This window comes from Ursus americanus, chromosome 13 (assembly GCF_024610735.1).
Source record: "Ursus americanus isolate L20-20 chromosome 13, mUrsAme1.1.p, whole genome shotgun sequence".
NCBI lineage: Eukaryota > Metazoa > Chordata > Mammalia > Carnivora > Ursidae > Ursus > Ursus americanus.
In genome coordinates, this window is record NC_142139.1 from 31,219,433 (window position 1) to 31,242,854 (window position 23,422).

At 39.8% G+C, this 23,422-nt stretch overlaps 1 protein-coding gene across 1 annotated transcript in view; it reads right to left on the reverse strand.

The window, feature by feature from the left end:
- RNF150 (ring finger protein 150) overlaps window positions 1-23,422 on the reverse strand; it is a 261,612-nt gene that overhangs the window by 58,460 nt on the left and 179,730 nt on the right. The window lies entirely within an intron of this gene.

The following is a 23,422-nucleotide window of genomic DNA, read 5'->3' on the forward strand; positions in this document are numbered from 1 at the left end:
CTTTGGAGAACACTGACCAGTACATCCCCCAATGAGAATATAAGGTCCATGAGAGCAAAATTCTTGCTTGCCTAATTCATTGTTGCATCCGCGGCCTCTAGAATAGTTCCTGGCACAAAGGTGATGCTCAAGAAACATTTGCTACATGGATGGATACTTATCCAGAGGCCTGGTACTCCTCACTGCCTACGCACCGCCATCAAGCCACATGGCCTCCCTCTAGCTAAATCTCTTTCACATGCTCTGCTTCCCTTCTATTCTCAAAGCTTCTCCCTCACTCCTAATCTTGTTAATGGTCTTTATTATTAAAATAACTTCTCAACTGCTCTCCATGCCACCAGCTTTTCCTGTTCTTTTCATCCCACTCATCCTTGCCAGATTTATCTTCCTAAAATACAGCACTGGTTGCGTCACCCCGTTGTTCCATTCTGTTCTGTGCTAGGAGCTGGGTACAAAGATGAATAAGACAAGGGCCCTCCACCAATGCAGGAGCACAGGGCTTCAGTGGGTCCCTCTGAACTGCAACAGAAAGGCCACTGAAAAGCCACACTCCCGGATCCACTGCTTTCTGGCTGTTTGGTCTTGGGCAAGTCTTAACGTCTCCAAGACTCAGCTGCTCACCTGTGAAATTTTCCTCAAAGTTTGGAGTTTGCAAGTGAATGAGTCCGTGTGTGTGTGTGTGTGTGTGTGTGTGTGTGTGTGTTGGGGTAGAGGGGATAAATAATAACCGCAAGGCTTAAAACATAACTCCTGGCCCTCCTTAATTATAAGCTACCATTAATCTTATTCATACCACTGCACTGTATCTTGTTTTTAGATATATTATTACTCTGATTGCTACTTTTTAGAATATACTTTTAACATTTTAACAAGTAAAGGCAAATTTGAAAAAATCAAAGGGAGAATAGGGCAAAAACTCCAAGTGCTAAAGTGACACAGAGGGCGATCGTGCTGATTATTAACTAACATTCATTTATTTCTAGCCCCATATTTCTTGTGTGGACCATCAAATATGAAGACTGCATCTTTATCATTGGAATTGCAAAACAATTCTTCCCTCCCCATGGAAAGAAAAATAAAAGTTACTAGGCTCAATAAATAAACAAAGAGATAGGGAAAGAATCGGGCCTTTAGTGAGATGCACCAATGGCTGAGTAAACATGTCTATGACAAAGTCAATCTCAACTCATCCTGTTTGTACCATCCACAGTACAGCACTGTTCCTTCCCCTGTTTCAACAAAGGCTGCGGGAGAAAGTCCATATTGAGGAACAATGGGACAAGAGAGTCTATCTCTTCACAATCCTGGCAAGCTGGAAACACAACAGAGGATTGACCAAAACTCTTCTCCCTCTGTAGTCATCAAAGGGAAGCAAATGTTTATGAAAAAGTTCTTCAAACACCTGACAAAAGATGATGCTGACAACCGCCTCATGACGCTGAGCTGATTATGAGTAATAAGTTCTCACCTTTTTTTTTTAGCAGTAATGACCCAGTTAAGCTCATTTTCACATTTATTAATTCTTTTTTGTTGTTGTTGTCCTTTTGCCTATGTGTGTGACACTCTCTCCAATTAAATAGCGTTTTCTTCTCCACATGGATGAAGAATGGAGCCCTTCTGGCCTATCTCATTCGTTTTCATGGGCTTTGTCAGCCCCTGACATTGACAGTAAAATTCCGTGGCTTCCCTTTTAGCACCAATACAAGCTGCTTCATTCCCTTCAGTGACATGGTTATCAAAGAACACGAGTCTCTCAGGGACCCAGGCAACATGAACTATTTAAATAGGATGCATCTAGTGCTTCTATGGGTAGTCAGGATATTTTCTCAGAGCCTCAGAATCTTATTTGTAAAGTTGTCAATGAAGTCAGAGTTTTTAAATTAATAAACACAAATTTAATTTAATTAATAAATATCTACTGGTTACTAAATGCCTACGTTGTACCAGGCACGCTGTATACATTATTAGTTCATAACGGCTCTGTGAGGTAGAAATTATTATTCCCATTTTATGGAGGAGTAAGCTGAAGGTCATCGAAGTAAGTTCAACTCTCCAAAGAGCTAGTACGCTGCCGAGCTAGAGCTCAAACCCAGTCTGACAGCCAGTGGTTTTACCTAATTCTGCGCTCCACCACCCTCCTTCCCCTACTGACTGTCGTGGGTGGGGGGTTGGGGTGGGGTGGGGGAATTCAAACTGTTACTCTTTCCCAATGTATTTTTGTGGTTCAGCTTTAAGGAGATAGCATCTTACAGGGGTTGGGGATCAGGCAAGACCAAGGGGACAAGTGATCTGCCTTAAGTATATTCACTTGGCTCCAAAAGGGAAAAGCTGTCAAACATTGGCCTCATCAGGACTATACTTAGATATTAGTTTGCTTGATTTATTTGGGAAGAGGCTAACACTGGCCTCTAAATGCTCTGTACTCCTCCATTCTCCACTGCCCAACGGATCTGGTAAATGTTGCGTTGGCAAGCTCTATCACCTTTCCACAAGATTTTCATGTTTGAATTATGAAGTACCAGAGAAAGTTATACCCAACTTTTTTTCAGGGCTTTCTTGACATGGTCTGGTTTCCCTTTCTTGCTTTAGCTTTCTGAAATACAAACATCACTCTGCAGACTTGGAATGCTCCAGCTGCCCCTCCCCCCCCCATAGCACCAAGTCAAGATGCATGAACACAGAGCACACAGAAGGCTCACCCAATCTGGCACTTGTCACATCTTCTGTTATGCCCCCACATTTACCCCATACTTTCGCCATCACTCTGGAATGCCCTTCTCAATTTTTTCCCCCTGGTGTGTCAAATCTTGCTCATGTTTCAAGTCATAGCTCAGATATCCCTTCTCTTCTCTGAACATCCCATCCCTTTTCTCGAAACTCTGCCAGGGAGAGTTAGTTTCTGTTCCTTTTTGCCCTATTGTGTTTTCCTACATAAGCTGCAGTAGCTGAGTATGTGTTCTGAATTTTGGAGTTTGACCACCACTCCTTAGCTTTGTGACCTTGAGTAAGTAATTTAACTTGCCTGTGTTTCAGTTTTCTCTTTTGTTTTTTATGACAATATCCTTTAATTGATGTAACAACCCTCTGAAGTGATATTGTTTGTGATAATCCCTCAGAGGGCTGTTATAACAATCAAAGGACAAAGGACATAAGGAAGAAAAAATGAAGCCCAAAGTTAGTAGACCAAAGAAAATAACAATGATCAGAGCAGAAATGAATGAAATAGAGACTAAAAGGACAATAAAGAAGATAAATGAAATTAAGACCTGGTCTTTGAAAAGATAAAATCAACAAGTCTTTAGCTGGACTCACCAAGAAAAACAGGGAGACGACTGAAAATCAGAAATGAAAGAAATGTTACAACTGATACCACAGAAATACAAAGGCTCATAAGAAACCAGTATGAACAATTTCATGCCAACAAATTGGGCAACCTAGAAGAAACGGATGTGTTTCCAGAAACATACAATCTGCAAGAGTGAATAATGATGAAGTAGGAAATCTAAACAGACCGATTACTAGCAAGGAGATTGAATCAGTAATAAAAAACTTCCCAACACTCTGGAAAACCGTGTGGAGGTCCCTTAAAAAGTTAAAAATTGAGCTACCCTATGATCCAGCCATTGCACTACTGGGTGTTTACCCCAAAGATACAGACGTAGTAAAGAGAAGGGCCATATGCACCCCAATGTTCATAGCAGCAATGTCCACAATAGCTAAATCGTGGAAGGAGCCGAGATGCTCTTCAACAGATGACTGGATTAAGAAGTTGTGGTCCATATATACAATGGAATATTACTCAGCCATCAGAAAGAACGAGTTCTCAACATTTGCTACAACATGGACGGCACTGGAGGAGATAATGCTAAGTGAAATAAGTCAAGCAGAGAAAGACAACTATCATATGATTTCTCTCATCTATGGAACATAAGAACTAGAATGATCAGTAGGGGAAGAAAGGGATAAAGAAGGGGGGGTAATCAGAAGGGGGAATGAAACATGAGAGACTATGGACTATGAGAAACAAACTGAGGACTACAGAGGGGAGGGGGGTGGGGGAATGGGATAGGCCGGTGATGGGTAGTAAGGAGGGCACATATTGCATGGTGCACTGGGTGTTATACACAACTAATGAATCATCGAGCCTTACATTGAAAACCGGGGATGTACTGTATGGTGACTAACATAATATAATAAAAAATCATTATTAAAAAAAAAAAAAAAAAAAAAACTTCCCAACAAATAAAAGTCCAGGACCAGATGGCTGCATTGGTGCAATGTACTAAACATTCAAAGAAAAATTAACATCAATCCTTCTCAAACTCTCCCAAAAAATAGAAGAGGAGGGAGCTCTTCTATAGTCATTTTATAATACCAGCACTGTTCTGATACCAAAACCAGAGAAGGACACCACAAAAAATATATATATAAGCCAATGACCCTGATGAACATGATATGATGCCAAAAGCCTCAACAAAATACTAGAAAAACAAATTCAACAATACATTAAAGGGGTCATACACCATGATCAAGTGGGATTTATTCCAAGGATGCACACCAATCAGGGGATGACCCACAAATCAGTCAGTATGTTATACCACATTAGCAAAATGAAGGATAAAAATCATATGATCATCTCAATGGATGCAGCAAAAGCATCTGACAAAATTCAACATCCATTTATGATAAAAACTCTCAACTAAGAAGGTATAGCGGGAAGGTACCTCAACATAATAAAGACCATATATGACAGGGGCGCCTGGGTGGCACAGCGGTTGGGCGTCTACCTTTGGCTCAGGGCGGGATCCCGGCGTTATGGGATCGAGCCCCACATCAGGCTCCTCTGCTATGAGCCTGCTTCTTCCTCTCCTACTCCCCCTGCTTGTGTTCCCTCTCTCGCTGGCTGTCTCTATCTCTGTCAAATAAATAAATAAAATCTTAAAAAAAAAAAAGACCATATATGACAAACACAGCTAACGTTATATGCAACAGTGAAAAGCTGACAGCTTTTCCTCTAAAATCAGGAAAAAGACAAGGATGCCCACTTCTACCACTTTTATTTAACACAGTATTGAAGTCCTAGACTTCACGATTAGGCAAGAAAAATAATGGCATTGAAAGTGGAAAGGAAGAAGCAAAACTGTCACTATTTGTAGATGACATGATATTATATGTAGAAAATCCTAAAGACTCCAACAAAAACTGTTAGAATAAATGAATTCAGTAAAGTTTCAGGACACAAAAATCAATACACAAAAATCAGTTGCACTTCTATATACTAACAGTGAACTGTTAGAAAGAGAAATTAAGAAAAAAATCCCATTTATAATTGCATCAAAAAAATACCAAGGAATAAATTTATCCAAGGAGGTGAAAGACCTGTACATTGAAAATTATAAGATATGGACAGTAACTGAAGACAGACATAAACAGAAAGATACTCTGTGCTCATAGATTGGAAGAATTCAATATTGTTAAAAATCCATACTACTCAAAGCAATCTACAGATTCAATACAATCCCTATCAAAATTCCATTGTTAATTTTCAAAGAGATAGAATAAATAACCCCCAAATTTATATGGATCTACATACACAAAACCCCAAATAGCCAAAGCAATCTTGAAAAAGAACAAAGCTGGAAGCATCATGCTCTCTGATTTCAAATTATATTACGAAGCTATAATAGTTGAAACAGTATGGTATTGGCATAAAAACAGACACACGTAGATCAGTGGAACAAAACAGAGAGCCAGACATAAACCCATGCAAATACGGTCAATTAATTTATGACAAAGAAGCCAGGAATACACAATGGGGAAGTGCAGCCCCTGCAACAAATGGTGACAGGAACACTGGGCAGCCAAAGAACGAGAAGTCTACCCCTATCTTACACCACACACAAAAATTAACTCGAAATGGACTGAAGACCTAAACATAAGACCTGAAACCATAAACCCTTAGAAGAAAACACAGCCGGTGAGCTCCTTGACATAGGGCTTGGCAATGATTTTTTGACTCTGACATGAAAGGCAAAAAGCAACAAAAGCAAAGCAAAACAAAACAAAAAACAAATAGAATAAAATAAACAAGTGAGATGACATCAAACTAAAAAAAGCTTCTGCAGAACAAGGGCAACCTCAACAAAACAAAAAGGCAACCTACTGAATGAGAGAAGATATTTGCAAGTCATGTACCTGATAATATCCAAAATATATAAAGAATTCATACAACCTGACAGCAAAACATAGTCTAATTAAAACATGGGCTGACGATCTGAATAGACATTTTTCTAAAGAAGATATCCAGATGCCCAACAAATCATGAAAGGACGCTCAATATCACTGATCATTAGAGATATCCAAATTGAAACCATAATGAGATATCACCTCACACCTGTTAAAATGGCTTTTTTTCAAGACATTACAAGACATAGCAAGCGTTGGCGAGGATGCGGAGGAAAGGGGGCCAGCACGCGCTGTTGGTGGGAATGCGAACTGCTGCAGCCGCTGTGGAAGACAGTATGGAGGCTCCTCAGAGATTACAAATAGAACTATCATATATGATCTAACAATTCCCCTTCTGGGTCTTTGTCCGAAGAAAACAAAAACATGAACTCAAAAAGACATCTGCACCTCCACATTCCTTGTAGCATTACCTATAACAGCCAAGATAGGGGAGCAACCTAAGTGTCCACCAATGGACGAATGGATAAAGAAATATGGTGTACACACACACTCTCTCTCTCTCACACACAATGGAATATATTACTCAGCCACAAAAAGAATGAAATCTCACCATTTGTGACAACATAAATGAACCTGGAGAGCATTAGACTAAGTTAAATAAGTCAGAGAAAGATAAATATTGTATGACGTCTCTTGTATGTGAAATTCAAAAAACAAAGACAGCAACAACAACAGCTAGACAACAAATAGATATAGAGACCAAATTGTTAAGTTGCCGGTAGCAGGTGGGAGAAATGGGTGAGGAGGTCAAAAGGTAAAAAGAAAGAAAGGAAAAAAGATACATAGTTTTGGTGCTGCTTCGCTAATATCATTCCAATGAATTGGAAACCACTGATTACATGTTGATCTTATATTCAGATATCTTAAAATTGTCTTATTTGTTCTAATACATGTTCACAAATGCATAATTACTGTTGATGAAAGAATATTCCTTGCTGATATTTTTGCCCAAACTGAAATTAAGACTTCAGATAAATGTGTTAAAACACTTGCAAAAGTGGTGCTCCTGGGTGGCTCAGTCAGTTAAGCATTGGACTCTTGGTTTCGGCTCAGGTCACGACCTCAGGGTCGTGGGATCGAGCCCCGTGTCAGGCTCCATACTCCGTGTAGAGTCTACTGGAGATTCTCTCCCTCTCCCTCTGCTCCTTCCCCTCCCCCACTCCTGCTCACACTCACATGTTCTCTCTCTCAATTAAACGAATAAATAAAATCTTAAAAAAATAGTTGCAGAAGTGTTTCCTAACTAAAATAAGAAAAACAGAAATTAAAACAATGAAATATTTTTGTGGATAATTTGCATTTATTTTTAAATTTGATAATAGCTTGTGCTGGCAATGGGGTAAACACTCATATACTTTTGGTGGGAACATAAATTGGTCTAACCTTCTATGAGAGCAATATGGCAGACTGCACCAATATTGAAATGCATAATTCCATTTATCCTGCAAAAAAAGAATCTGGTTTAGATTTAGGTCTTTAAACTGAGAAGAAATTTAAGTTGTAAAAGAAAAAAGGATGAAAAATATAAAATATTTAGAATACTATCTGGCACATTAGAAGCCAAAGTACCATGGGTTTTTTGTTTGTTTGTTTGTTTGTTTTTAAGAGAGGGAAGGGTGAGCGGCAGAGAGAGAATCTTAAGCAGGCTCCACGCCCAGAATGGAGCCAGACACAGGGCTCAATCTCATGACCCTGAGATCATGACCTGAGCAGAAATCAAGAGTCGGATGCTTAACTGACTGAGCCACTCAGGCACCCCTGGTTGTTTTGTTTTTTGTTTTTTGTTTTTTTTTAAATCACTTATTTACATAGGTGAAATTAACAGTATTTTAACAACTGGTACAGCAAAGGCACTGATGGATCAGAACAGATACCAGCTCTAAACGGTGAACACAGCCCCGCAGGCTCAGGATTCACCCTGCTTTCCTGTTCTTCGTCCCAAGTGAGTTTGAGACACACTGGGAGGGCAGAGTCAAAGGATTTCTATCTCCAAAACCTAGCAGAGTACCTAGAATAAGATATACTTTTCAGTATTGTTTGCTGAAAAAATGAATTCTGAAAGTCCATTTCCCCTAAGTCATGATTTAATTAACAACAATTTAGTTCTTATTCCTTGTAAGTGAGCTTTCCGTGGTAGAGCTCACTCAGGAAGCACTTCTCTCTTTTTTTTTTTTTTTTAAAGATTTTATTTATTTATTCGACAGAGATAGAGACAGCCAGCGAGAGAGGGAACACAAGCAGGGGGAGTGGGAGAGGAAGAAGCAGGCTCCCAGCAGAGGAGCCTGATGTGGGGCTCGATCCCAGAATGCTGGGATCACACCCTGAGCCGAAGGCAGACGCTTAACGACTGAGCCACCCAGGCACCCCAGGAAGCACTTCTCTTAATTTTTATGGATTCTAAAATGTGAAACAATTCTGCCTTCTTCTGGGGGCCAGTGGCTCCCAACAAGAACATCAGGGGCATTGATGAGGCTATGCTCTGCCTAGACTGCCTGGTAGACATCACACACAGCCATTCCTTTTATGCACATCTCATTTTGGGAACACTGATTTATGGATCTGAGCACAAGCATTACTAGGTTAGATGACCAAAACGGCAGTGAGGATGGCACTTAGAGAATGACGACTGAGCCCAGACAGTGTCACGGGTGTTGCATAGGAGAAATGTATTCTATTCCTCCCCAGAGGACAAAAGAAATCTAAATTGTTCTCATTGATTTTCTTACAGGATTCCATTTGTCTAGCTGCTCCTAAAATCAGGTGAATTCAATGAGAACTTCACCAGACTCTTGACTGTCACAGCTTTGAAAGACACATGGAAACGTTGTGCATTTTCTTCGGCCCAAATGCCATGCCTGTGGTCCAATAACTAGCAACCCAGGCATTCAATGTGTCATGGGATTTCTCTACATTTTCTCCTGTGCTATGTTATGCAGACCAGTAGGTTATTTCCATCCTTGTTAGTGAAAAAAGAACTTCGTTGACACAGCAGCACTTGAATACAGTATGGAAGGTACATTTCTTAGCTATACGTGAGAAAATCTGGAAGAGTACTTCTGTATGTTGCTGAAGAGATTCTTAAGCTGATGCCAGAACTCACTACTTGGGATGTTGCATTCTCAGAAAAAGTAGGAATATCAACACAGAAGAACAAATTCATTAGTGCATAATAGTTATATAGTACTACTTTATACAGAGCACTGTGCAAGGCATTGGGGCTGCAAAGATGAGTCAGACATGCATCCCTCCGGTGAGGTGCTTTTAACAAAGAATTGATAGGCTGATAGGAAGATGCACAGTCCGTACTGTGTAGAGGTTACAAGCTCAGGCTTGGGAGGTAGAACAAGTTTCATTTTTGACACAGTTTGGCTACAGTCCTGAGATAACCCTTACCCTCTCTGAAACTTAGTTTCTTTGCCTGTAAAATGAGGATACGAGTACCCATTTGAGGCACTCATTAATATAATTCATCCAATTCGCTACCTCTGCATCTTTCAAGCACATGGGATGAGTACAGGCTCTCCTGTTGGTAGCCATGGCTATGTAACTAATTCTGGCAAGATTAAAAAAGAAAGAAAGAAAGAAAGAAATAACAGATTTCACTTCAGGCCATGGGATTTAATTACTGACCTGTCAAAATTTACAATGTTCGAGATGGTAACTGCTTTGTCACCCGACAGCCACGAGAATACACTCTTTGTTGATGCACAAATAAACACAAAACATAAGAAATCTCTGTTGTGTTATAGCCACTGAGCGTTGGGACTTTTCGGTGGTGTTGGTGCTGTTGCAAAACCTTGGCTATCCTGGCAAGAAAACACCACACCAGGTTGTTGTAAGGATTAAATACTTGTTGGTTAAGTGCTTGGCTAGTACATGTTCAGTGGATAACGGTGCCATTAACTGTATTAAGTGATATTAGTAAAACATATGAAGGGATGGGTCATAAAGAGATACAAATAAAAGTATCACAGAATTCAAGGAAGGGAGCAGTTACTTTGTGAGGAAATCAGGAAACTGTAGGATGGGAAGAACTTTCAAGTGTGGAGTGGAAGCAAGGCTCTGAGGAGAAGGAATTTACGTAAATAAAGACAGCAGCAGTAGCATGATAGGTATGAGAAACTCAGTGGGGTTGAAAACTAGACTATTTAAAAAGTAAGAACAGGAACTAAAGCTGGAAAGGATGGCTCCAAATCAGCATTTTGAAATAATCTAGGTGGGCTGAGTAGCCGAGAGGTATGAACACTGAGGAAAAGAATCACGGAGCTGAGCTCGATTTCCCTTCCTCCTTGTGATGATGGGCTTCTGGTCATCAAGTTATTTCCTTCCACACCGTCTCATTTTTCTATGTCTCCTATACAGAAAGTCCTTGCAGTGGTGACAATGTGGTAATGTGGTGTTTTGGGGCATGGTGTGGATCAGGCCAGGTAAGCAGACACCAGCCCCTCCCTGTTGTAACCCTATCCAACTGGCCCAGTGCCTCACTGGGGGGGGGGGGGTGACTCTGCTATTGGGCTTGGTCTGAAACCTGTGGACCTATTATGAGAAACTGCATTTCCCTGATTCCCCCCTATTTAGGTTATGGAAACACTGTTGAAAACAAAAAAGAAGAAAAGGAAAAGGAAAAAGGAAAAAAAGAGCTCTCACACAGAGCCAGCAGTAACCATATTCTGGCTATTGTTTAAAAACATAATTACTTTGTTTTGGCAAGCTAATACACTATGTTAGCAGTTTTACCTGATGGAGGGAAAGAAAAAGAATTCACTGAAGGACATTACTACTTCCCTCACAAGCACCGGCACTGCCTTCCTATGAAGAAAGCTGGCCTGTTTTCAGGGCCACACAACCAAGCCTGGAACCACTGTGGAGAAAGTAAAACCCTTAAAGCTAGCCTCCATTCGATTCATTTCCCTCGGGGTGCTCCCGCATTTGGCTTAGAGTGAGATGGGGTTTTCTGGAGCCGACTTAGGCAAAACCATATTCCCAGAGCCGAGGGCGGGGCAAAGGTGTCAGATCTTCTGCCAGATTTACAGTGGAAAGAACACTGGCCCCGAAGTCAGAGAACCTGGCTTTGCTTTGGGCCCTGTGACCAGCCTCTCTGAGTTAAGGGTTTCTTTTAGTAAAATAAAGGAGCATTAATGGTACCCGCTTTACCTCTGGTATAGGGTGCTTTGAGATGAAACTAGACATTATATGTAAGGGAGCTTTATATATAAACAGCAGAGTGCTTTTCAAAGTTAAAGTATTGTAATAAACAGCCACTTCATTTCACCTAGTTGCCCACAGCATTAGGTTTAAAGAGCATTAAAGAAAACCCAACAAAACTTCAAATCCTAAGATCCTCTCTTGACTACACTCAATTTCTGTTTTAGCTACAATGGAAGAAATGGATCCTTTGGGAATGCAAGTTCCAAGGGAATTGCAGAAACCCTCATTTTATAGGTGTCTCACTCTGTTAGGTTCTGGTACAGGGTGGCTCTCTGCTTAAAACTTGACCCTGGTCTAATTATATCGTTTGGCTGGGTCAGCAAAGCTGGTTGGCATTCGTCCCGTGCGTCTAGTTGATTAATATAACTGGCGATCAGGACATTTGAAGTCAGAATGCCATATTTAACAAGGTTATTACAGTTCGAGACTTCTTTCCTACGGCAGCATTTTCTCTGTCGAAAGTACAACAGAAAATAACTCATCAGACATCATTTATCAGCACTGCCATTTCCATTCATGTTTCCTTCCCTTAATCCCTTAGATTAAGTGATCACTAATTTTTGGCAGTGTATACATGTAAACCCGAAGGAATCAAAGAAAAAATTACTAGAAAACACCATCAACAAACTTTGAGTTTAAGTTTTATGTAATTCTGACTAATGTACAAAGTGAACTGCTTTTTATTTTTTAATTTTTTAATTTTTATTTTTTTAAAGATTTTATTTATTTATTTGACAGAGAGAGAGAGAGACAGCCAGCGAGAGAGGGAACACAAGCAGGGGGAGTGGGAGAGGAAGAAGCAGGCTTCCAGCAGAGCATGGAGCCCGATGCGGGGCTCGATCCCAGAGACCTGGGATCACGCCCTGAGCCGAAGGCAGATGCTTAACGACTGATCCACCCAGGCGCCCCAGTGAACTGCTTTTTAAAAAAGTCCACAACATAGCTTCTTTGGTGCTTAAGACATTTTTTTTTTCCATTATTTGAAATGAAGGTATAATAAACAGTAAATTGCACAGATCTTAAGAAAGCTTGGTTTTCTGAGTGTGTATATGTATATATTTATGTACAAATATCCAGATATGGATACTGTTTCCATCACCTCCAGACAGTTCTCTCCTCTCCCTACCAGTCAATACCCACTCCTTGCCATGAAACCACCATTATGACTTCGGTCACCACGCACTAGCTTTGCCTGTGACCGAATTTCATATAAATGGAATCATAAAGTACGTATTTATTTTTACCTGGCTTCTTTTGCCCAACAAGATGTTTTCAGAATTATCTGTGCTTTGATATACAGCAATAGCTTATTTCTTTTTATTGCTGAGTAATATTCCATTGCATGTAAATACCAAACTGATCTAGATTTACCTGTTGTTAGACATTTGGGTTATTTTCTTTTTTTTTTTTCTTTTTTTTTTTGCCCATTATGAGCAAACATGCTATGACCATTCTTGTACAAGTCTTTCTGCGAACATATGCATTCATTTTCCTGGCGACAGATCTAAGAGTGGAATTGCTAAATTAGAGGGTAGTATGTGTTTAACTTTAGTAGAAATTGTCAAACAAATTTCCAAAGCAACTATGAAATTTTAAACTCCCACCACACCATATAACTTATAATTTGGCAGAGTATGTAAAATTACATTTCTGAAAAAATGAGTGTTCTAAATAATAGTTTTCATATGCAGTGACTATTGAGATGCTTTATACCCACAAAATTTCAGATAAATTTGAAAAATACAATTAATTAATTGATCAGTTATCTTATTTCTTGATAGGGAAGCATTAAAGAGATAAACAAAGGATAAAATTCATAAATTTTATAAAGTACTTTTTTTTTAGTCAAAAAGCATTATAAAAACAAAATAAAAACAAATGAGAAAAAAATGAGAAATACTATTTACTAAAAATATGAAAACAAATATTAAAAATAGTCAATATCATATTTTACCAATTCTAGGCCATACCACCCCCCCCAAATTAACATCTCTGAAATTAGGAAGCGTCTTACAGCCAATGACAATTTACATCAGATATGATTTACGATTTGGTCAACAGTATGGATTAAGTACAGAGTACTATGGTAGTTAATAGTAACGTCTCAGAGAAATCAAAGACATGGGAACCAAAACTAAGCACTCTCTTTATACTTGGCTATCAGATGAGAAAGATGCTTAAACCATGCTGCTCCGCGGTTCTGAAGTTTCACTAACATAAGCACGCTCTCATCCCGCTAGTGGGGAGTAAATCATTACCACCTTTCAGGAAAGCAGTTAGGCAAAACTTATCACTTCTAACCCAGTAAATTTACTGTTAGGAATGTAGTTTGAGGGATAAATACAGAAAAAAATATAAACAATTAAGGTCGTGATTTTGTAATGGTGAAGACTAGAAGCAATTTATTTGCTGACCAGTAGGGGGCAGTTAAAATAAACTCCAATAATGGACTATATTATGCAACCACTAAAGTATTTTAAAATAATTTCTTTTTTATTTTAAAGATTACTTTATTTATTTGAGAGAGAGAGAGAGAGAGAACACGAGTGGGAGGAAGAGAGAATCCGAAGCAGACTCTGCACTGAGCATGGAACTCCACATGGGGCTCGATCATGACCCTGAGATCACGACCTGAGCTGAAACCAAGAGTGAGATGCTTAACTGACTGTGCCACCCAGGTGTCCCTTAAAATAATTTCTAAAGTTATAGCAAAATGCTTACTTTTTAATGTCAAATAACAAAGTAGACAAAAATTGTATTAATGGCCTGCCTCTACAATGTTTGACAATATACATGTGATGCTTACATCTATGCATTAGAAAAAATTGATCTACCGATCATTAATAATGATTACTTCTCGGTGGTGAGATTAGATTTGTTTACTCCCTTATACTTCTATTTTCAAAATTTCCCACAATTAGCAATAAACCTTGAAGTTATTTTAAAAATCACATCTATAAAGAACAGCTGTGAAAATGATGACCAATAATCTAATCTGCCTAACATGCGCATGAAAGGATAAGTCAAACCTCATGAAAATCAGCCAATACTCATCGCTCTTTTAAAAAAAAAAGGAACTTGGAAAAAAATCTGCTCCTAATCAAGCCTACGTAACAGGCATGGCAGGGTAAAGTCAGGATAGACCATTTCTGCCTGGCTAGGAAGCACCCCTTTGTTTCCTGCTTCATAAGTTCTAGGACTCATAGTCAGAATCCTGATCACATTACAGAGCTTTATATATGTAATATATATATATATTATTTTTACTCATAAACAGTTTGGAATTTTCTGTCCACAGAAAATGTCCACAGACATTCAGTTTATTTGACTCATCTTACAATCAGACTGGCCCCTGGCATTAAAAATCTTAAGGGGCTAGTACCTATTTTTAGTACTTTCAGTAAAACTCGATTGTGATTTTTAAAGTTTTCAAATATTAAAATGATGTTCATTTTTATATGAGATAATAAGTTATTTTTATGTTATGTGGTTTATTATGACCCTGTAGTATCTGGCAGGGAGAGTGAATGAAAGACCCTTTGCCCCTAAAAAAGGGAAGTTCACAGATGAATATCAGGACTGAACTGCGATATTTTCTCGTGTTGTCATTAAAGGATCCAACACCTGGCTCTCCCATCAGAGTTTCAGGAGAAGCAGGGGAGCCTATGAACTGGCCAAGTGGGTTGGGTTGGAGGCATCCAACGAAAACAAGAAAATTCCCTGAGACATAGTGAACAGTTTTCCAGGGAGGCCCATTGGATGCAAGCCATTCTTAGTGGCTAACATCTCCATTAGCTCAGTACAACTTACTAATTTGATTTTAAGGGGGCTGGGCCTTGCCAGGCAAGTCAGTCTGGAAGTCATAGGAGGCATGCTTGTTCAGAAACTTTTACCAGTGGATCCCTCTACTGTTTGCCATGGACTTTATACTAGATGTCTCCCAGAGCTGTTTCTCTGGTAGAGGAAAATGTCGCCTGTCCTAGAGCACAGGAGTTAATGGATTGTAACATTTGAGGAGGCAATAATGAGGTCCATGTTAAAACTCTCTCTCAGTTACATTAACTGAGAAAGGAAAGCAGCTGGCTGGCTGACTGGACAGGGATGATGTATGGGCATCTTGCCGACTGTCAGCATCTGTAACAGGCCTTTCAAAGAATTCATCAAAACCCGTAGAACAAATTTCAGCATTGACTTTTCAACAGCCCTCCAAAACATTCCTTTTCCAAATTCCCAGGCCTAACCCTTTTAGGTTCTGTCTGACTCAGATATTGAAATGTCACCAGAAATTCCTTTGTAAGTTAGAGTATCTATTGCCCCAATTTGCACATATAAACTTCATTAGTCCTTCACTATAAATTTGTTCTATACTCTAACAGTAACCACGTCTTCTTTTTTGATTTATAATTTGGCATATTATTGTGTTTAAGTCTCCATTTCATCTCTTTCAAAACAAATGGTGTTACTTGTGCTCTGATCTTTGTAAAACTGTAGACTTTTGTTTAAAAAAAAAAAAAGGACAGTATGATATCTTCTATGTCCACAGCTACCAAAGAGAGCTCTTAAACCGACACAGTTGAAATTCGGTCTCATTCCTAAAATGGCGAGAAGAGGAAGAGGCAGGGCAACATAGCCCTTACCAACAATTATCTATTCAAAAGAACTCTGCCTAAACGACCAAGTTATGGGCATGTTCTGGGGCCAATAACTCAGAAGAAAATCTTAAAAAGATAAGCCAAAGCTGGTCCTCAAGGTTTGGGTTTTTTGTTGTTGTTTTTTGAATAATAAAATCTGTTTCAGTGCTTGAAATCTGTTTCTTCTGTTACAGTTTTTGAGTAATGATGCTACTTGCTGGACTTTTTTCTATTGTTTAGAATCAGAATGGAAAGATATGGGCATGTTTTAAACAAACAAATATAGATGTATCTACCAGTCACCAGCTGATATGGGCAGCCATTTTCAACTACTCCGAATGCTGTCTCATGGGGGGTTTACTTCCCAAATCTCTCCTGACTAGATCAAGCTCTCTACATTCCCAGTGCCAACGCTGCCATTCAGGCCTTCAGCATTTCTTACCTTGACTTAGTAACGGTCTCCTCACTGGCCCCCAGCTCCTGTCAGATCCCTCTGAGCTACATTCCACATGGTGTCACATGCTATATGTACAGCAAATGCTGAACCCCTTAGCAGGCCCCCAGCTCCTGGCTATTACCCAGGTGGGCACTCAGGTCCTCTATGATCTATACCTCTATACCATTATCCCCGGCTGTGCACTATGCTCTGTCAATTCCAGGTTACTGCTAGTTATTGTTGCTTGAGATATTCTTACCTCTGACTGACTGGAAAACTCCTTCAGTAGCGCTTTATGGAAAACACGTAGGCAATTTGAATTCATAACCTCAGAAACAAGGAAATAACCTGAAATGTGACCCCAGGTCTACATAATAGCTATTTATCAGAGCAAAAAAATCTATATGCACAGCCTAAATGTCCAAAAATAGTCAAATAAAGTATGGCATAGGAGATCTATTAATTAAAAATGATGTTGACAAAGTTTTAAAAACGTGGAAAATGTTTATCCTAGAAAAGACCTAAGGTGACTGAGGAGATGCAGATATCCAGGAGAATGCCTTCCACGACCCCTTGCATGAGCGTTCACCTCTTCTCTGGCAACCCAGTGTGTTAGATTAGGCTTTGCTATGATAACAAATTAAACCCCAAATCTGAGACCTGCCCAATAAAGGTTTATTTCTCACACAAATTTGTGTGCAGTTTGGCTGACTCCAGAGCAGCCATCTTCCATGTGGTGACTCAGGGATCCAGGCTGTTTCCTGCCCGTGTTTCCATCCACTCAGCATGGTTCTAGGGCTGCTGTGGCAGAGTAAGCAAGAGCTGAGGGCTTGCCTCTGCCCTTGAGTGTTCTCTGAGGGCTGAAACTAGTGCTATGGCCCTCCAGTGAGCAACAGGCTGAGAAACGTGGGAGTACACATGGACATTCGGGGTACAGTGCCCGTTTCTGCCACAGGGAAGGCAAAGATGCCCACCACTTAAACGTTCCCTAAAACTGGCCTGACCTTTCCCATAGTTATAGAATTACAGCACCTCTTGGTATGTACAGATTGTTTTTTTAAATAAAGGGCTAAGCATTGTTAATTAAAAAAAAGTATCATAAAAGCAAAAGAAGACATTAAAACAAGAATGGAGACATAAAACAGTCGGGGCTGAAGCTAAAAAAATCCCTTTTGGCTAGGGGTGGGCGACAGATTTGGCTCTCAACTTTCCATCAACAAACATAGAAAAAAATCTGGACGGTATCATAATTCAGTACTCACAGTATAAAAACATTCCCTTGCTGGGAAGAAATGTGGTTACGCCGTACATGAACTGCTCTGGCAAGCCCTCATGAAGAAGCCACAGGATAAAATCCTAATAAGACACACAATGGCAAGTTCCTGAAGATTGCTTCTCACAGCAATCCCTGATAAAAGTGATGGCAGTGGCCCCAGCCAACTCAGCTCTCCCGGAAGGAGCTAATATGCAATAGGATATGATTCCCAGTTTTCTGTGAACCTAGAGGTACATTTTAGGGACACAAAAGGACTGAATTCTGCTTCAATTAATCTTCCCAAAGAATAGCTTTTTAAAAGTCACACTTTTGCTATACTTAATGAGTTTAAAGTTGTACTTGCTGAAAAAGTACCTGGAGTCCAGCTCATCTAGCTGGATAATTAAAAATAGGCTTATCAGAATGAATAATTAAGGGGCAGGAGTTGAAGCAGGAAGATTAGCGAGAACGCTGCTGCAGAAAGCCTGGGAAGAATTGATGGTGGTAATGATGTGAGCGATGGTAACAGGACCAGTGAGAGTTAATCATAATAAGAGTAACATCATATTAGTATTGCAGGAATAGCAACAAGGACAACAATACCAGAAACATGTAGAATTATCATTCTTTGTTAGGTTTTGAACTGAGTATGTAAAAACCGATTTTTAGTTAGCCAGCTTAAATTAGATGCTTAAATCAAAATCTAAGTTTCTTCATGGACATTTTCTTTTTAATAAAAGTCAAGGCTAAATTACAAACACAACACACACACACACACACACACACACACACACACACACACACACCCCCTCCAGACTAGGGGAATGGGGAGTCTGTGTTTAATGCTCACAGAGTTTTACTTTGAGAAAATGAAGTTCAGGAGAGGGATAGTAAAGGCGGTTGTATGACAATGTGAATGTAGTTCACGCCAGTGAATTGTAAACTTAAAAACGGTTAAAAAGGTCAATTTTTATGTTACATGCATTTTATCCCAACCCCCTCCAGAATCATCTAAGCAAACAGATAACCTTGCTCGGGACAAAACTGACATCCTGTTGTGAAGAATGAGGAATCTGACAAGCCCTGGACCCACAGACCCCCCACTGCCCTTGACTCAGAGGCTGCTCAGAGCGGCCATGGCCATTGCTCGCCTTCAAACATTGGAAGCTGGCTTGAAGCCCCAACACTAAACAGTACAAGTGCAATGCTTCCCAAGCAGAACTGCTTCAGCACAGGTGTTCCTAGTTGCTTCTTTACCCAACCACTACTCCCTGCTCTAAAATATAATATGCAAAGACCCCAAAATACAGGCGGTAGTCACACTGCCTCCTACAGCGTCCTCCAGGAGACACTGTTTACAAAATGTAACTCCGTGAGGGAACGTGTCGCATGGGAACTTTGTTGAGGAGCAAGGTAAAAGTGGGGGCACATCGATGGGAGAGAATAACTTGAGTTTTAGAGGATTTTATTGCAATCCAACTGTAACAACAGGAAGCCAGCAGGGCATGCTGCCTCCACGGGCCACTCCGGCACACCCAAATGATACCGACATGGGCTGTCTATGAAGTGCTGCTTTTGTCTGTCTTCTCGAGTGGGGTGGGATGGTGAAACACGAACGGCGCATCAATGGCTTATGAAGAAATAAGCAAAAGGGAGCCTGGAGACATTCCTGTTTAACCTCAGTAGAAAATTCTGCCTGGCCTGCGAAAATGTCCTGACTCCCGAGGAGCAAGTTCTGCATAAGCACCAACGTCCCAGGGGCTTTGGTCGGTCTATTTAACTTAGATCTTGATCAGCATCTGCCCACAGAGTCAGAGGCCAAAGGAAGGTCAAGATGCGCCACTAATAATCCAGAACCATTTTTAACATAGTCCTAGAATATTAGGTGAAAAGAGCAGGATGATAAATGATGTCAATAGCAGTATCTCCAACTTACAAAAACAGGTATAGCAAATAAAAGCAAGGAAATACATAAAAATGGTAGCAGTAGTTATCCGCATGGGGGAGTTAGGTAGATAATTAAATATTTATCCATTATACAGATTTTCTAAAATGAGGATGCAGTTGGCAAAGCAAACCATTGTTAGAAAATACGAAGATGTTCTTTCCCCTGGGGAGCCTTTCTTGTGCCTGATATTGCTTCCTCCAGTTTTTAAAAATCCATCTTGCTATTGCTGTTGCACATCTCACTCTGTATTGTGATTACTTATTTAAATTCCCATCCCTCCTCCACACTAGACTGATTTCCTTCAGAGCAGGGATCAGGCCATTTATCTTTTCAACTCTGGTACCTCTTACTATTTCTGGCATACAGTGGCTACAAAATAAATGTTTGTTGTTGCAAATGCAGCATTTAGTTACTAAAAAGTTTATGAAAAGGGTCTGCTTGTTATCAAGGAGCTTTAAAATTCTTCCTGCATCATAGAAGAGTTCCCAAAGTCAAAGGAAAGACAGTAGTAGAAACTAATATCCTCCTAAAGTAGCGATAATGCTGGAGGGATCAATTCGAGAAAGCAAAGAATTTTAGAGGCACCTAGGGTATGGACGCATACATTGCTTTTTTTTTTTTTAATGGCAAACAAAGACTTCTGCCCTGCCCAAGGAGGCTCTTTCTGAGCAGGACTGTTTGAAACTGGGCAGGTAAATAGACTGAAATGAATAACCATTGAAGAACAGTAGAAACACCATAGGATTAAAGCTCTGGAAAAATCTGAGAGCCCAACTTATTCTCTGGACAAGGGAAGATGATACAATTTCCATTATATGCTTCAATAAAATATCTTCTTTAGCTAAAAATGATAATCACAAGTATAAACCTGACTCACAAGAACCAGCCTTAAAATACAACATGATGTAGATTTCGGCATATATATGCTCTACGCAAAAACCAAAGTTCTTTGGAAAATACCCCAGTGGTGTATTAGGATCCAACCCAAACCACAAAAGTTAGAGCTGTCTGACCCCGAGTGCTTTACGTGCTGCTGCCGATGCGCATGCCCGCTGGCCCCACGCGTGGGGAGCCTCGCTACCGGCCTGCGCTGGGGAACGCCCCTAGGGAAGACAGAGCAAGGCGAGAATGTAAGTGTGTACGCGCATGATTTAACTTTAGTAATCGCCATGACAACAAATGAAGAGGGGAAATCATTTATTAATTCATCCTAATTTGTGCAACGGTTTCTAAAAGAGGCAAACAAGAGAATGATTCTGAAAAAAATTTCAGTACAAGAATATCCCGGAGTGATTTGGAAAGACACCCGAAGTGGCCACAATAGAGAAGTGATACATGCAGCGGGTGAGGAGTCAGGAGGCCACAGAAAAGAGTATAAAAGAAGGAAGACAAAAACTGGATCTTTTTTTTTTTTTTTTTTGAAACGATTTATACTCCAAGGAGATGCAAAAAATTCTGCGGGTGAGTCAGCCTGGAAATAATGAGAAAGAGTCTATAAAGTTCATAGGAGCTGGGGCTTAATAATACCCCAGAGGAAATTATGTAGCAGAAAGCAAATGCCAGTGCATTTGTTTGATAACATCCATTAGTGCAAACCGTCTGGCAGAGACAAGCAACAGGCATCAAAATATCTCGATTTTAGAGTCAGCATGGAAAAAAAATGGATGAGCTCTTCAAAGAGTAAATATATATGGCTCATCTAAGATCAAACAACAAGTAACTCAAACCTGTACTTGGTAATTCTCAATGTGTTTTGTTATTTAAAGCCAGGCCTACAAGAAGGAAATAAAAGCAGACGGACAGCAAGAAGCTTGAAACAGAAAGTATCAAGAAATGAGCGGAAAAACAAATCATAATGTAAAAAGGGAAGAGTTTTAGGCCAAACTGAACTGGCCTAGGGCAAGGGCTAGTATAAATAAAATTAAAGTTCCCAAAGTTGTTTTTTTTTTTAATATTAAAAAGCTATTTCCTTGGTTAATATTTCCAAAAATTATATTGTAAGAGATCTGGAATAATACATCATGACAGTCTAAACACTGCTAAAGCAATGTAATTTGTCATAATTAAGAACTGAAATCAGCCAAATGCCGCACAGCAGGGGCATGGTACATTGAACTATGGCACATCTATGGCTTAGAGAGTATGCAGCTTCTAGTAATTCTATGCAGTCATACGGAATAGACTCATGACAGAGCTTCAAATGAATATGTTATTTCATATAGTATGGACCACGGAGCTGAAGTAATGCTGTATATAGTTTTTTAAAACAGATTTTCTTTTTTTTTTTTTTTAAGATTTTTATTTATTTATTCGACAGAGATAGAGACAGCCAGAGAGAGAGGGAACACAAGCAGGGGGAGTGGGAGAGGAAGAAGCAGGCTCATAGCGGAGGAGCCTGATGTGGGGCTCGATCCCATAACGCCGGGATCACGCCCTGAGCCGAAGGCAGACGCTTAACCGCTGTGCCACCCAGGTGCCCTAAAACAGATTTTCTTAATTACGTTTAGATTCTCAGGAAAAAGTTGCAATTTAAATTAAATTTACTTTGGATATTTTTTATTAGCAGTACCCTCACTGGGCTCTAAACAGTCTCCAAGCAGCGAAGGAAAGGAAAGCACATTCCTTGCTTATCATTATGAGGTTTAATAAAACCCTTAGGAAAATATTGCAGAGATAAAAGATGGTACCCTGAGAGGCTCCCTGTGGCTCACACGCTGCCTGCCATTCTTTACCGGGTTTCTGGAAGTGTTTCTGGAAGTCACCATGTAAATACCTAGCGTAATGTCTAAAGAAAGAATTTATATATTCCCCCCTAGGAAGAAAACCACCAAGTCTTGCTGTGTCCCAATTTATGATTTTGTCTTAGAGCTAGTCCAGCATCTAAACACTAAGGAAAGTGAATCCCAGTTGAAGGCTTTGGCTGAGGCCAGCACAGTGCACTTTCCCCAGGCCCGTTTCCTGATGATCAATTTGCCTAAAAGCATTTCAAGAAAGATGCATTCCCCTCGGGAGTTTCTGCATCTATTTACATATCTGTCCTTTTTTGACCCCTCTTTGTCATTTTGGGATTACTAAACTAATTCCTCTACAGGCATATTTTATTTCTTTCGTATTTTTAAGAAATAGTTCTTAAAGGTGCATTGATTTGTATCTTTCTTTTATCTACTTTATTAAGTACTCTTAAGAATTTTTTTCTAAGATTTTATTTATTTATCTTAGGGAGGGAAGGGCAGAGGGAGAGGGAGAAAGAAACCCAAGCAGAAGCTACACTGAGCGTGGAGCCTGACTCAGGACTTGATCTCACAACCTGGAGATCATGACCTGAGCCAAAATCAAGACTCGGACGTTTAACCCACTGAGCCACCCAGGTGCCCCTTAAGAATTTTTAAAGCTCATCTTTCTAAGTGAAGAACCTTTCTTCAAGGGATAATTTTTTCTTTTTAGGATACTTCACAGATGCAACAACACCAAAGGTATTCAATTATAGGAAGACAGCTTTTATGAAACTTTAAAATATTTGATGTTATTGAAGTATTTAAACTTAGTTAATTTTAACTATATAAAAAATTCAAACACCTTAACAGTAAATTTCAATTAAGGAGAAGGATTAGGGTTATAGGAAAATCACTTGAGGAGTGTTTCCAACTACATATGTTGGCATCCTCCCCTAGATTCTAGAAATTTTGGGGTGACTGTCA